Source organism: Pseudophryne corroboree, chromosome 3 (genome assembly GCF_028390025.1).
Source record: "Pseudophryne corroboree isolate aPseCor3 chromosome 3, aPseCor3.hap2, whole genome shotgun sequence".
Taxonomy (NCBI): domain Eukaryota; kingdom Metazoa; phylum Chordata; class Amphibia; order Anura; family Myobatrachidae; genus Pseudophryne; species Pseudophryne corroboree.
The window spans coordinates 343,065,211-343,079,767 of NC_086446.1; the positions used below are offsets into that span (position 1 = coordinate 343,065,211).

General features: G+C 52.3%; 1 protein-coding gene across 28 annotated transcripts in view; it reads right to left on the bottom strand.

The window, feature by feature from the left end:
* The window catches only part of SRCIN1 (SRC kinase signaling inhibitor 1), a 900,548-nt gene that overhangs the window by 266,500 nt on the left and 619,491 nt on the right, over positions 1-14,557 (bottom strand). The gene's annotated exons all lie outside the window — the stretch shown is intronic.

The following is a 14,557-nucleotide window of genomic DNA, read 5'->3' on the forward strand; positions in this document are numbered from 1 at the left end:
TAGAGCCTCTCAACAGATGGCTCAACAATAACCCGATTTAGTTAACAATAACTATGTACAAGTATTGCAGATAGACCGCACTTGGGATGGGCGCCCAGCATCCACTACGGACTACGAGAAACAGAATTACCGGTAAGTAAATTCTTATTTTCTCTAACGTCCTAGTGGATGCTGGGAACTCCGTAAGGACCATGGGGATTATACCAAAGCTCCCAAACGGGCGGGAGAGTGCGGATGACTCTGCAGCACCGAATGAGAGAACTCCAGGTCCTCCTCAGCCAGGGTATCAAATTTATAAAATTTTGCAAACGTGTTTGCCCCTGACCAAGTAGCTGCTCGGCAAAGTTGTAAAGCCGAGACCCCTCGGGCAGCCGCCCAAGATGAGCCCACCTTCCTTGTGGAATGGGCATTGACAGATTTTGGCTGTGGCAGGCCTGCCACAGTATGTGCAAGCTGAATTGTACTACAAATCCAACGAGCAATAGTCTGCTTAGAAGCAGGAGCACCCAGCTTGTTGGGTGCATATAGGATAAACAGCGAGTCAGATTTTCTGACTCCAGCCGTCCTGGAAACATATATTTTCAGGGCCCTGACAACGTCTAGCAACTTGGAGTCCTCCAAATCCTTAGTAGCCGCAGGCACCACAATAGGCTGGTTCAGGTGAAACGCTGACACCACCTTAGGGAGAAACTGGGGACGAGTCCTCAATTCTGCCCTATCCATATGAAAAATCAGATAAGGGCTTTTACATGATAAAGCCGCCAATTCTGACACTCGCCTGGCTGATGCCAAGGCCAATAACATGACCACTTTCCACGTGAGATATTTCAGATCCACAGTTTTTAGTGGCTCAAACCAATGTGATTTCAAGAAATTCAACATCACGTTGAGATCCCAAGGTGCCACAGGAGGCACAAATGGGGGCTGAATATGCAGCACTCCTTTCACAAATGTCTGAACTTCAGGTACTGAAGCTAGTTCCTTTTGAAAGAAAATCGACAGAGCCGAGATCTGTACTTTAATGGAGCCTAGTTTTAGGCCCATATTCACTCCTGCTTGCAGGAAATGCAGAAATCGACCCAGTTGAAATTCCTCTGTTGGGGCCTTTTTGGCCTCGCACCATGCAACATATTTCCGCCATATGCGGTGATAATGTTTTGCCGTAACATCTTTCCTGGCTTTAATAAGCGTAGGAATGACTTCCTCCGGAATGCCCTTTTCCTTCAGGATCCGGCGTTCAACCGCCATGCCGTCAAACGCAGCCGCGGTAAGTCTTGGAACAGACAGGGGCCCTGCTGTAGCAGGTCCTGTCTGAGCGGCAGGGACCAAGGGTCCTCTGAGATCATCTCTTGAAGTTCCGGGTACCACGCTCTTCTTGGCCAATCCGGAACCACGAGAATTGTGTTTACTCCTCGCTTTCTTATTATTCTCAGTACCTTTGGTATGGCTGTCTAGTTACGGATTGAGAGTAACCTCCGTAACCAGGAAGTGATGTGTTCCCCATCTCTTTTGACATTTTTTATGCCTACAAATGGGGACTTCCCCAGTTTAAAATAATTATCATATTTCCAGATGTACTCAATGAGTTGATAGAACTAAATATGATAATTTAAAATGATCTATATTCCGTTTCAAAATAATTCATCCCTCTCCTCCCTCACCCCTCCTCTCTTATCCTTATAACAACAGGTTTCCTAATATATTTTTTATGTATATATATATTTTTATTATAATCCAACAGAAAGAGAATTATAAAGAGATCTTCATTACTGGGTCCTCTTAACAATAGAGTTGAGATAGCCATTTGTTTATGGTTGCCTAGTTGTAGACTAAGAGTAACCTCCGTAACCAGGAAGTGATGTGTTTCACATACCAAAAAATGGGGACTCCCCTAAGATGGTCCGTGATCTAGTAACAACCACTTGTTTATGGTTGCCTAGACACGGATCAGGTGTTTTTTGCCGTAACCAGAAGAGATGCAATTTATTCTCCATCCCTTCCGGCAATATACAGGCTTGAAAATAGAAATCCCCCACGACGGTCCGTGACCTAGCAACAGCCACTTGTATACGGTTGCCTAGACACGGACCGGGGATTTTCTCCGCGACCGGAAGTGACGCAATTTGTATACAAATGCGGTCGCCTCCCATAGACAGCAATCGCGGACGTGACCCCGGACTCCAGACATTTATATGAGTCGGGAGAGAGATCTGGAGGAATAACTGGAGATATTGCTTCAGCTAATAGTGTGGTATGAGCTTTTGTTATAACCGGAAGTGACGTTTTCTAAAGAGATAATGTATTCAGACAAAACGATACTACAAATACTGCCACAGTAGAGAATAAAAACAAGTAGTAAACAATAAAAAATAAGGATTAACTAAGATAAAACTAAACTTAGATGAAATATATATTATAAAGCTTAAGATCATTAAAGATGATAACATGTTTAATATGGTTGCTAGGCAACAGTGTGATATGACCTGGAATTAAACCACTGTTACAATAACCTGGATGTGATTTATATACACAAAAAGAACAAAAAATCACTATAAATCTGATTATAGAGATATAGGAATATGTAACCAATTATGTATTATGAAAATGTTCTGTTTTTAATACATTATGAACTCAAAATGTTTGTGTTTTGTGAATTGGAACAATTAATTGGAGATGAGTGGACTGAACAGGTGTGGACCAATCAGCAGCCATTTTAAGGTATAAATATGGCAACCTTGGGACTGACCAGATCACCTTTGAAAAAGCTGCAGGCTCTGCAGCGAAACGCGTTAGTATTCCAGATCACCTACTATTGGGAAGCTGCATGAGACGTATCCGGACCTTTAGTGGACTACTACTACCAGATGATCAGATGATCCATTCCAGTACATTGATGACACCGCAATTACCAACTCAGCAGTGAGGAATCCGCAATCTGGTGAGGATTAAGGACCCCAAAGATCCCATCCATCTAAAGGGACGTTATTCAGAGGACTCCTTTTCCTCCAGCGGTAATTATTGTGGTAACTATCACCAACAGAACTGTGCCACCAGTTCCAATGTTTATTCTGATCCTATCATCTGACGTCCACACTAATTAAGGAACGGACATACACAAAATAGCTCCCCGGTGATCAGTATATTGATTTTATCATCATTTATCAATTTTATATTGCTTCGGCAATGCTGTGCACTTTTAATTATTCATGTCAATAAATAATTTGGTACCTCTTCTTTTCAGTCCATTCATCTCCATTTGTTCCTAGTGATATATATCGTTGTGTTGAATTCACATTTAATTTTTTTGATTCTAGCGCTGCTATTTTGTTTGTTATTTGTTGTTTCTTTAATCGCAGGATTGACTAGTCCTGTTTGTGTGGCAGCTGCTCAAAATTAGCACAACAGCCCTTCTTGCGCCTGATTTAACCTCGGTTAAACCCCCCTTTTTACCTTTGGTATGAGAGGTAGAGGAGGGAACACATACACTGACCGGTACACCCACGGTGTCACTAGGGCGTCCACCGCTATCGCCTGAGGGTCTCTTGACCTGGCGCAATACTTCTCTAGTTTTTTGTTTATGCGGGACGCCATCATGTCCACCTGTAAACGACCCCATTGATTTACAATCATTTGGAAGACTTCTGGATGAAGTCCCCACTCTCCCGGGTGGAGGTCGTGTCTGCTGAGAAAGTCTGCTTCCCAGTTGTCCACTCCCGGGATGAACACTGCTGACAGTGCTAGTACATGATTCTCCGCCCATCGGAGAATTTTTGTGGCTTCTGCCATCGCCGTCCTGCTTCTTGTGCCGCCCTGTCGATTCACATGGGCGACTGCCGTGATGTTGTCTGACTGGATCAGCACCGGCTGGTGTAGGAGCAGGGATTTTGCTTGACTTAGGGCATTGTAAATGGCCCTTAGTTCCAGAATATTTATGTGAAGGGCAGTCTCCTGACTTGACCATAGTCCTTGGAAATTTCTTCCCTTTGTGACTGCCCCCCAGCCTCGTAGGCTGGCATCCGTGGTCACCAGGACCCAGTCCTGTATGCCGAATCTGCGGCCCTCCAGAAGATGAGCACTGTGCAGCCACCACAGAAGAGACACCCTGGTTCGTGGAGACAGGGTTATTAAACGATGCATCTGAAGATGCGATCCGGACCACTTGTCCAACAGGTCCCACTGAAAGATTCTGGCATGGAACCTGCCGAATGGAATTGCTTCGTAAGAAGCTACCATCTTTCCCAGGACCCGCGTGCAGTGATGCACCGATACCTGTTTTGGTTTTAGGAGGTCTCTGACTAGAGATGACAACTCCCTGGCTTTCTCCTCCGGGAGAAACACTTTTTTCTGGGCCGTGTCCAGAATCATTCCCAGGAACATTAGACGTGTCGTGGGGACCAGCTGCGACTTTGGGATATTCAGAATCCAACCGTGCTGGCTCAGCACTTCCTGAGACAGTGCTACTCCCACTAACAACTGTTCCTTGGATCGTGCCTTTATTAGGAGATCGTCCAAGTATGGGATAATTAAAACTCCCTTTTTTCGAAGGAGTATCATCATTTCCGCCATAACCTTGGTAAATACCCTCGGTGCCGTGGAGAGTCCAAACGGCAGCGTCTGGAATTGGTAATGGCAATCCTGTACCACAAATCTGAGGCACTCCTGGTGAGAATTGTAAATGGGGACATGCAGGTAAGCATCCTTGATGTCCAGGGATACCATGTAATCCCCCTCGTCCAGGCTTGCAATAACCGCCCTGAGCGATTCCATCTTGAACTTGAATTTTTTTATGTATGTGTTCAAGGACTTCAAATTTAAAATGGGTCTCACCGAACCGTCCGGTTTCGGTACCACAAATAGTGTGGAATAGTAACCCCGGCCTTGTTGAAGTAGGGGTACCTTGATTATCACCTGCTGAGAATACAGCTTGTGAATTGCCGCTAGTACCGCCTCCCTGTCTGAGGGAGCAGTCGGCAAGGCGGATTTTAGGAAACGGCGGGGTGGAATCGCCTCGAATTCCAGCCTGTATCCCTGAGATACTATTTGAAGGATCCAGGGATCCACCTGTGAGCGAACCCACTGATCGCTGAAATTCCTGAGGCGAGCTTCCACCGTACCTGGCTCCGCCTGTGAAGCCCCACCGTCATGCGGCGGACTTGGAAGAGGAAGCGGGGGAGGACTTTTGTTCCTGGGAACCTGCTGTTTGCTGCAGCCTTTTTCCCCTGCCTCTGCCTCTTGACAGAAAAGACCCTCCTTTTCCCCGCTTGTTTTTCTGGGATCGAAAGGACTGAACCTGATAAAATGGCGCCTTCTTAGGCTGTGAGGGGACATGGGGTAAAAATGCTGACTTCCCAGACGTTGCTGTGGAAACTAGGTCGGAGAGACCATCCCCAAATAATTCCTCCCCTTTATAAGGCAAAACTTCCATGTGCCTTTTGGAATCTGCATCTCCAGTCCACTGGCGAGTCCATAAGCATCTCCTAGCAGAGATAGATAGTGCACTTACTTTAGATGCCAGCCGGCAGATTTCCCTCTGTGCATCTCTCATGTATAAGACTGAGTCTTTGATATGGTCAATTGTTAACAGGATCGTGTCTCTGTCTAGTGTGTCAATATTTTCTGACAGGTTATCTGACCATGCAGCGGCAGCACTGCACATCCAAGCTGACGCAATCGCTGGTCTGAGTATAATGCCTGAGTGTGTATATACAGACTTCAGGATAGCCTCCTGCCTTCTATCAGCAGGTTCCTTAAGGGCGGCCGTATCCTGGGACGGTAGTGCCACCTTTTTTGACAAACGTGTGAGCGCTTTATCCACCCTCGGGGGTGTTTCCCAACGTAACCTATCCTCTGGCGGGAAAGGGAACGCCATTAGTAATTTCTTAGGAATCACCAATTTCTTATCAGGGGAAGCCCACGCTTCTTCACACACTTCATTTAATTCATCTGACGGGGGAAAAACTACAGGTAGTTTTTTCTCCCCAAACATAATACCCTTCTTTGTGGTACCTGGATGTGAATCAGAAATATTTAACACCTCTTTCATTGCCTCAATCATGCAGCGAATGGCCTTAACGGGCATTAAATTTGACTCATCGTCGTCGACACTGGCATCAGTATCCGTGTCGACATCTACTTGTGCCACCTGAGATAACGGGCGTTTTAGAGCCCCTGATGACTTTTGAGACCCTTGGACAGGCACGAGCTGAAGACTCGGTTGTCCCACAGTCGGCATGTCGTCAAATTTTTTATGTAAGGAGTCTATACGTGCACTCATTTCTTGCCATAATACCATCCACTCAGGTGTCTGCCCCGCAGGGGGTGACATCTCTGCTAAAGGCATCTGCTCCCCCTCCACATCATTATCCTCCTCAAACATGTCGACACAGCCGAACCGACACACTCCACACACACAGGGAATGCTCAAATAGAGGACAGGACCCACAAAAGCCCTTTGGGGGGACAGAGTAAGAGTATGCCAGCACACACCAGAGCGCTATATATATACAGGGACTAACTGAGTTATGTCCCTAATAGCTGCTTATACTGTATACAGTGCCAATTTAGTGCCCCCCCTCTCTTTTCCCTCTTACTGTACTGTAGAAATGCAGGGAAGAGCCAGGGAGCTTCCTTCCAGCCGAGCTGTGAGGGAAAAATGGCGCCAGTGTGCTGAGGAGATAGGCTCCGCCCCTTTTCCGCGGCCTATTCTCCCGCTTTTTATGGGATTCTGGCAGGGGTATTTACCTCATATATAGCCCCAGGGGCTATATATTGAGGTATTTTAGCCAGCCAAGGTGTTTTTATTGCTGCCTCAGGGCGCCCCCCCCCAGCGCCCTGCACCCTCAGTGACCGGAGTGTGAAGTGTGTATGAGGAGCAATGGCGCACAGCTGCAGTGCTGTGCGCTACCTTGGTGAAGACAGGATGTCTTCATGCCGCCGATTTTCCGGACCATCTTCCTGCTTCTGGCTCTGTAAGGGGGACGGCGGCGCGGCTCCGGGACCGAACATCAAGGCTGGGCCTTCGGTCGATCCCTCTGGAGCTAATGGTGTCCAGTAGCCTAAGAAGCCCAATCCGGCTGCAAGCAGGCGATTTCGCTTCTTCTCCCCTTAGTCCCTCGCTGCAGTGAGCCTGTTGCCAGCAGGTCTCACTGAAAATAACAAATTCTAAGACTATAACTTTCTAAGAGCTCAGGAGAGCCCCTAGTGTGCATCCAACCTCGGCCGGGCACGAAATCTAACTGAGGCTTGGAGGAGGGTCATAGTGGGAGGAGCCAGTGCACACCAGGTAGTCTAAGATCTTTCTAGAGTGCCCAGCCTCCTTCGGAGCCCGCTATTCCCCATGGTCCTTACGGAGTTCCCAGCATCCACTAGGACGTTAGAGAAAATACCGTTGCAAGAGGCTACGATCCATTATCCCCTGCACGGGCTTCAGCTGTGCTATAATTGTTTGTAGATGGAGTATTCCCTGATTTTTTTTTTATGGCAGTGGGTAAATATTGTAAGGGGGGAGAGCGTGCGATTGTCAAGGGGGCGTAGGCCTTTGTGAGGGCGTGCAGAGTGGCCGCAGGGCACAATGAATAACAGTGTAGAGTGTAGTATATATTACTAGTGTCTGCATTATGAAGTACCAGATGAGTAACAGCAATGCACTGTAGATAAGATACCAAGGTGCTGTGGCCACAGGTAGCAGAGCCGCTTATACACACAATGGCCACAGGTAGCAGAGCCGCTTATACACTCAATACCCACAGGTAGCAGAACCGCTATTACACTCAATACCCACAGGTAGCAGAACCGCTTATACACACAATGGCCACAGGTAGCAGAGCCGCTTATACACACAATACCCACAGGGGGCAGAAGCGCTTATACACACAGTGCCCACAGATAGCAGAGCCGCTTATACACACACAATACCCACAGGTAGCAGAACCGCTTATACACACAATACCCACAGGTATCAGAACCGCTTATACACACAATACCCACAGGGGGCAGAGGCGCTTATACACACAGTGCCCACAGGTAGCAGAGCCGCTTATACACACAATACCCACAGGGGGCAGAGGCGCTTATACACACAGTGCCCACAGGTAGCAGAGGGGCTTATACACACAGTGCCCACAGGTAGCAGAGGGGCTTATACACACAGTGCCCACAGGTAGCAGAGGCGCTTATACACACAATACCCACAGGTAGCAGAGCCGCTTATACACACAATAGCCACAGGTAGCAGAGCCGCTTATACACACAATACCCACAGGTAGCAGAGGCGCTTATACACACAGTGGCCACAGGTAGCAGAGGGGCATATACACACAATGCCCACAGGTAGCAGAGCCGCTTATACACACAATACCCACAGGTAGCAGAACCGCTTATACACACAATACCCACAGGTAGCAGAGCCGCTTATACACACATTACCCACAGGTAGCAGAATTGCTTATACACACAATACCCACAGGGGGCAGAGGCGCTTATACACACAGTGCCCACAGGTAGCAGAGGGGCTTATACACACAATGGGCACAGGTAGCAGAGCCACATGTACACACATTACCCACAGGTAGCAGAACCGCTTATACACACAATACCCACAGGGGGCAGAGGCGCTTATACACACAGTGCCCACAGGTAGCAGAGGGGCTTATACACACAATGGGCACAGGTAGCAGAGACACATGTACACACATTACCCACAGGTAGCAGAACCGCTTATACACACAATACCCCCAGGTAGCAGAGGCGCTTATACACAGTGCCCACAGGTAGCAGAGGTGCTTATACACACAATGGGCACAGGTAGCAGAGCCACGTGTACACACAATACCCACAGGTAGCAGAGCGGCGTATACACACAATACCCACAGGTAGCAAAGCCGCTTATACACACAGTGCCCACAGGTAGCAGAGCCGCTTATACACACAGTGTGCACAGGTAGCAGCGCCACTTATACACAATGGGCACAGGTAGCAGTGTTGCTTATACACATAATGGCCACAGTATTAGTGTTTCTAATTAATCCAATGTCCATTGGTAGCAACTATACTCACAAAAGTTTGGGGGGTTTGGAAAGGGGGTGGGTTCAGTGAGGTTCCTATCCGTGCGGCTGATAAGCCCGATTCAGGGAATCACTTGTAGCGGCTGTGGATGGTGTCCGAGGTGCTACGTGTGGTGGAGGGGTGGGTGTGGGAGGGGGTCCAGAGGTGTTGTGGGTGGCGGAGGGGTGGGTGCAGGGGCACGGATGGCGTAAAGGGTGCAGAGGTGCTGTGGGTGGGGGAGGGGTAGGTGTAGAGGGGGCGCGGATGGGGAGTGTAGTTGCTGTTGGTGGGGGAGGGGTGGGTGCGGGTGACTGTGGATGAAGGAGGGGGTATGGAGGTGATGTGTGTGTGGGAGGGGTGATGTAGGGGTGTGCGTTTGGAGGTGCAGGGGGGGTGAGCTTAGGTGATGGGTTTCAGAAGTGCTGTGGGTGGGAGAGGTGTGGGATGGCACGGATGGGGGATGTAGATGTTGTGGATGGGGGAGGGGTGGATGCGGGGGAGCTGTGGATGGGGGAGGGAGTCCGGAGGTGGTTCGGGTGGTGGTCCAGGGGTGTTGCGGGTGGGGGAGGGGCAGGTGTGGGAGGTCCACAGATGTGGAGGGTGTCTGTAGATAATGCGGGTGGGTAGGTGCTGTGGTTGTGGGAGTGGCGGGGGTGTTGCGGGTGGGGTACGTGATCTGGATGGGGTAGGTGATGTGGATGTGCGGTAGCCAGGGGAGGGGCGGGTGCGGGGATGGCACGGATGGGGGAGGGGTCCCGTGGGCGCTGTGAATGAGTGAGGGGTGGGTGCGGGGTTACGGCTGTTGTGGTGGGCCAGGTGTGCTGCTGCGGTGGGTGGGGGAGGGTGCTGGTGCAGGGATACCGCAGTTGGGGTAGGGCGGTTGGTGCAGCTGCGGCGGGTAGGGGAGGGGCAGGGGAGGGGGTGCGGCGGTGGGGAAGGGGCGGGTGTGAGGATGCTGCGGGTGGGGTGCCAGGGGTGGGGGGGGGGGGGCGTGAGGGGGTGTGGATGGGGTCTGTAGATGCTGCTGGTGGTGGAGGGGCAGGTGCAGGAGGCTGTGGATGAAGGAGGGGGTCTGGAGGTGCTGTGTGTGGGGAGGGGCGATGTAGGGGGAGGTGGGGTTGCAGAGGGGGAGGTTGGGTGATGGTTTGTAGAAGTGCTGGGGGTGGGGGAGGTGTCTGTAGGATGGTGGGGGAGGGGCCGGAGGTGCTGTGGGTGGGGGAGTGGTGGCTGTGGGGGTGTGGTGGTGGTCCGGATGTGCCACGGGCAGGGGAGAGGCGGGGATGGGGCGGATGGGGGAGGGGATCAGAGGGCGTTGTGGGTGGGTGAGGGGCTGGTGCGGGGTTAACGCAGTTGGGGAGGGCCAGCTGTGGTGGTGGAGGGGGCCATTTGGCGGGGTGGTGCGGTTGGGTGGGTGGAAGGGGGAAGTGCTGTGGGTGGGGGAGGGGTGCTGCGGGCGGGAGTGTGGTGCCATGGGTGTGGGGACAGGTGCGGGGGGCAGGGACGGGTGCAGTAGTGCTGCGGTTGGGGTGTGGGAAGCGGCTGCGGGGGTTTCCGAGGGTTGGCGCGGGTGGGGGAGGGGGTGCGGGAGCAGGGGTGTTGCGAATGGGGGAGGGGCGGGTGCAGGAGGGGCAGATGCGGTGGTGGTGCGGGTGGGGTGGAGGGGTGTAGCGGGGGAGAGGTGGGTATGGGGGTGGAGTGGGGGAGGGGCGGGGGTTCCGCGGGTGGGGGAGGGGGCAGTTTGCCGGGGTGGTGCGGTTGGTGGGTGTGAGGGTGCTATGGTTGCAGGGGCGGGTGGGTGGTGCTGTAGGTAGGGGAGGGGTGGGGGTGCGGGAGCAGGGGTGCTGTGCGTAGTGGAGGGTCAGGGCGCCATGGGTGGGGAGTTGGGAGCAGGGGTGATGTGGGTTTGGGAGGGTTGGGGGGGCTGTGGGAGAAGCTGGTGTGGGAGTGCCGTGGGTAGGGGTGGGGGTGGGTTCTGGACGTGGGGGCGTTGTGCCATGGGTGGGGGACAGGTGTGGGGGGGCAGTGGCGGGTGCAGTGGTGGTGCGGATGGGGGGTGGAAGGCGGCTGCGGGGGTTCCGAGGGTTGGGGGTGTGGCGTGGGTGGGGGAGGGGGTGCAGGAGCAGGGGTGTTGCGGATGGGGGAGGGGTGAGTGCAGGAGGGGCAGATGCGGTGGTGGTGCGGGTGGAGTGGAGGATGCAGGGGTGTAGCGGGGGGAGAGGTGGGTATGGTGGTGGAGTGGGGGGGGTGCTGGGAGCAGGGGTGATGTGGGTGTGGGAGGGCTGCGGGAGAAGCTGGTGTGGGAGTGCCATGGATGGGGGAGGGGGGGTGGTGGGGGCATGGTGCCATGGGTGGGGGGACAGGTGCGGAGGGGGGGCAGGGGCTTGAGCAGTGGTGGTGCAGTTGGGTGGTGGGAGGCAGCTGCTGGGGTGGGTGCAGGAGGGGCAGATGCGGTGGTGGTGCGGGTTGGGTGAAGAGTGCAGCGGGGGGGAGAGGTGGGTATGGGGGAGGGGCAGGGTTGCAGCGGGTGGGGGAGGGGCGGGGGGTGCTGCAGGTGTGGGAGCTACGGGTGGGGGCGTGAGTGCCGCGGGTGGGAGCGGATGTGGGGGATGCGTTGGGTGCAGCAGGGGGGGGCGGCAGCGGGTGTTGGTGCTGTGGGTGGGGGAGGGGGCAGAGTGCCACGGGTAATGCGGGTGTTGGTGCTGCAGGTGGGGGAGGGGGGGGAGTGCCACGGGTGGTGGGTGGATGCGGTGGGTACCGCGGGTAGGTGGCGCGGGTGTTGGTGCTGCGGGTGGGGGAGAGGGTGGGAGTGCCGCGGGTAGGGGGCAAATGCGGTTGGTTTCTGCGGGTGTTGGTGCTACGGGTGGGGGAGGGGGCGGGAGTTCCGCGGGTGGGTGGCGCGGGTGTTTGTGCTCTGGGTGGGGGAGGGGACGGGAGTGCCGCGGGTGGTGGGTGGATGCGGCGGGTGTTTGTGCTACGGGTGCGGGAGGGGGCGGGAGCAGTGGCGCCACAACGTGGGTGCGGGGGGTGCGGCCCGCACCCGGGTGTTACCCTCTGAGGGGTGACACCAAAGTGCCGGCTCCTGCTCAGTGACAGGAGCTGGATGCTGCAACCCGGCTCGTCTCATTGCAGAAGCCAGCACGGCAGATTCAGCAGTGTCCGGGTGAAGGCCGTATCCCCCGACCCACAATGTGCCGAAAACGGGGGGTCGGGATGTGAAGCCACGCCCCTTCCGCAAAGCCACACCCCCTTTTCACCCGCGACCGCACCGGGTCTTATAAAAGTAAGTGACGGGTGGATGCCGCGGATCGATGTTGGTGCTGCGGGAGGGGGAGAGGGCGGGAGTGCCGCGGGTGGGGGGCAGATGCGGGTGGTTGCCGAGGGTGGGAGGGGGGGCGAGTGCTCAGCATGTCCCCCTGACTCAGCGGCAGCCGCAAGACTGTGAGGCGGGTAGTGTGAGTTCCGCTCACAGTCAGCGGCTGCGATGTCACCAGGGGCAGGGAGTGTACGGGGAGAAGGGAGACAGGGGACTGGGCGGAGATGGGGAGGGGACTGGGCGGAGATGGGGAGGGGACTGTTCCTGCCCAGATCTGTGCCTGTGACTCCGCCCAGCGTAACGGCCAGGCACAGAATCACAGAGTTGGGCTAATATATAGGAGATAGTTTTTATTTGCCAAACAATGCTGAGGTACGCTATGATATGTCCATGGTCTGCTGCTTTACTTGAAAAAGACAAACTAAATGTGCAATTGTTGCATAGTAGGACAGCCGCTTTATAAAACCAATCTTATCTTGTGTTTTTACTGTGTTGAAGAAAAGAAAAAAAATCAGGCATAGCAGAGCAATCATTATCAGGCAGTCACTCGCCCACATGTCACAGAAAGTTCTGTAAGTATAGTAGACTTTTAACTTATTGTAATGTCAAGGTCATGGGAGACCAAAGCATTAAGTGACAATGCATGGTTTTAATTTTTCCCATTCCTATTTAATATTTACTGTTTTCATTGAGCAGTTGCACATAACACTTGTTCACTGCTGTCTCTCTAAGTTATAAAAGTAGAGATTACCCACTGTGTTACAGATGACAAAAAATGGCGTGGGATGGTAATGATTTCTAATTTCTCCAGCAGGGTCCACAGGTTATCCACAGGATAACATTGGGATATGATGAAGCGACAGTGGATTTGCACCAATCGGTCAAAGCTTTTCGGCCTCCCAGCATGCAATGGGCCCGTCCATATATCCCCGCCTCCTGGCTCTGGCAAATCAGTTTTTTTTGTTTGGTGCGGCAGGAGCCGGACCATGGTCAGAGGGCTGCTGGTTTTTAGCAGCCCTAAGCTTTCTTATTTTATTTTTATAGTCTTACTATTTTTTCTTGTGTGATCTTTCTAAAAAGCTTCTTATATGTACCTTACAAAAAAATCGCTCCAACAACACTTCGCCGGGTCGCGACAACACTTACCCACTGTTTTCGGTGGGCGTCTGTGTTGGATATACTAGCAGGTCCAGCAGACGTTACCAGGCTGTGGCCGGAGCACGGGAAGAAGGTAAGGCGTCGGTTCCGCTTAGAAGGAGAATACGGACACAGCCGCATTGTTTTGGGAGAAGACTACCAAACAGTCGCTGACGCTACTGCCACCTCGGGTGCACCAGCGCTAGGCCTTAGGGATCATAGGCTCCAGGAATAGTATGAGGCCGCGATCCCTAGGGTTGATGTCAGCAGTGGGGAGTCAGACGCTCTTCTGGTCGCCTCCGAGTCTCCCGCCATGAACTGTTTTCCCACTTCAGTCTGAGACGCTGTATACAAAGGGGACCCAGTCGCAGCATAGGCGGCCATGTGACTGGTGCATCTGTGTTCACTGAGCGTCTGTGTACACTAGTAGCGTCTGTATCCACTCAGCGTTCGCAAACGTATTGATCGGTCCTGGAAGCGGGGTAAGTCTCCCTGTATCCCACTCTACTGAGTACGGGTAATACAGCACTAAGTCTCTATCTACCTTTTAAGTACAAATCGTTAGATAAGTGCCTATTGCATATGAGTCTGTATACTATTACTGTTGTTTCTTTTGCTATGCGTCTGAATACGGTAGCTCTTTTTAAACATGATTCAGTAATATGTTCTCCTACATACTTGAAATGTATTTGTAGTTGAGTATGTGCTCATATTGCTTATTATACTAATGTATAACGTGACTGACTACTAGTGCGATTGCTGACTTTACTATATATTGTCAGTTTTTTTCTATTCCGATCCTCAATGCTGGTGCATAGCAGGGTAGGGTTGGATTGTATGTCACTTTAAAAAGCTTAAAGTGATTAGTCACAAATTGTGTAGTACTCTGTGTAAGTGTTCATTAGTTATCATGTCTAAGAGAGGCAGGTTGAGCCACCTTGGGCTACGGTGCAGGTTGAGCCACCTTGGGCTATGTTTGCACAAACAATATCCAGTATAGCTGAGCGGATAATTCCAACTCCTGTTACATGATTAACCCTTACATGCAGCTTCCCACCTGTGGTT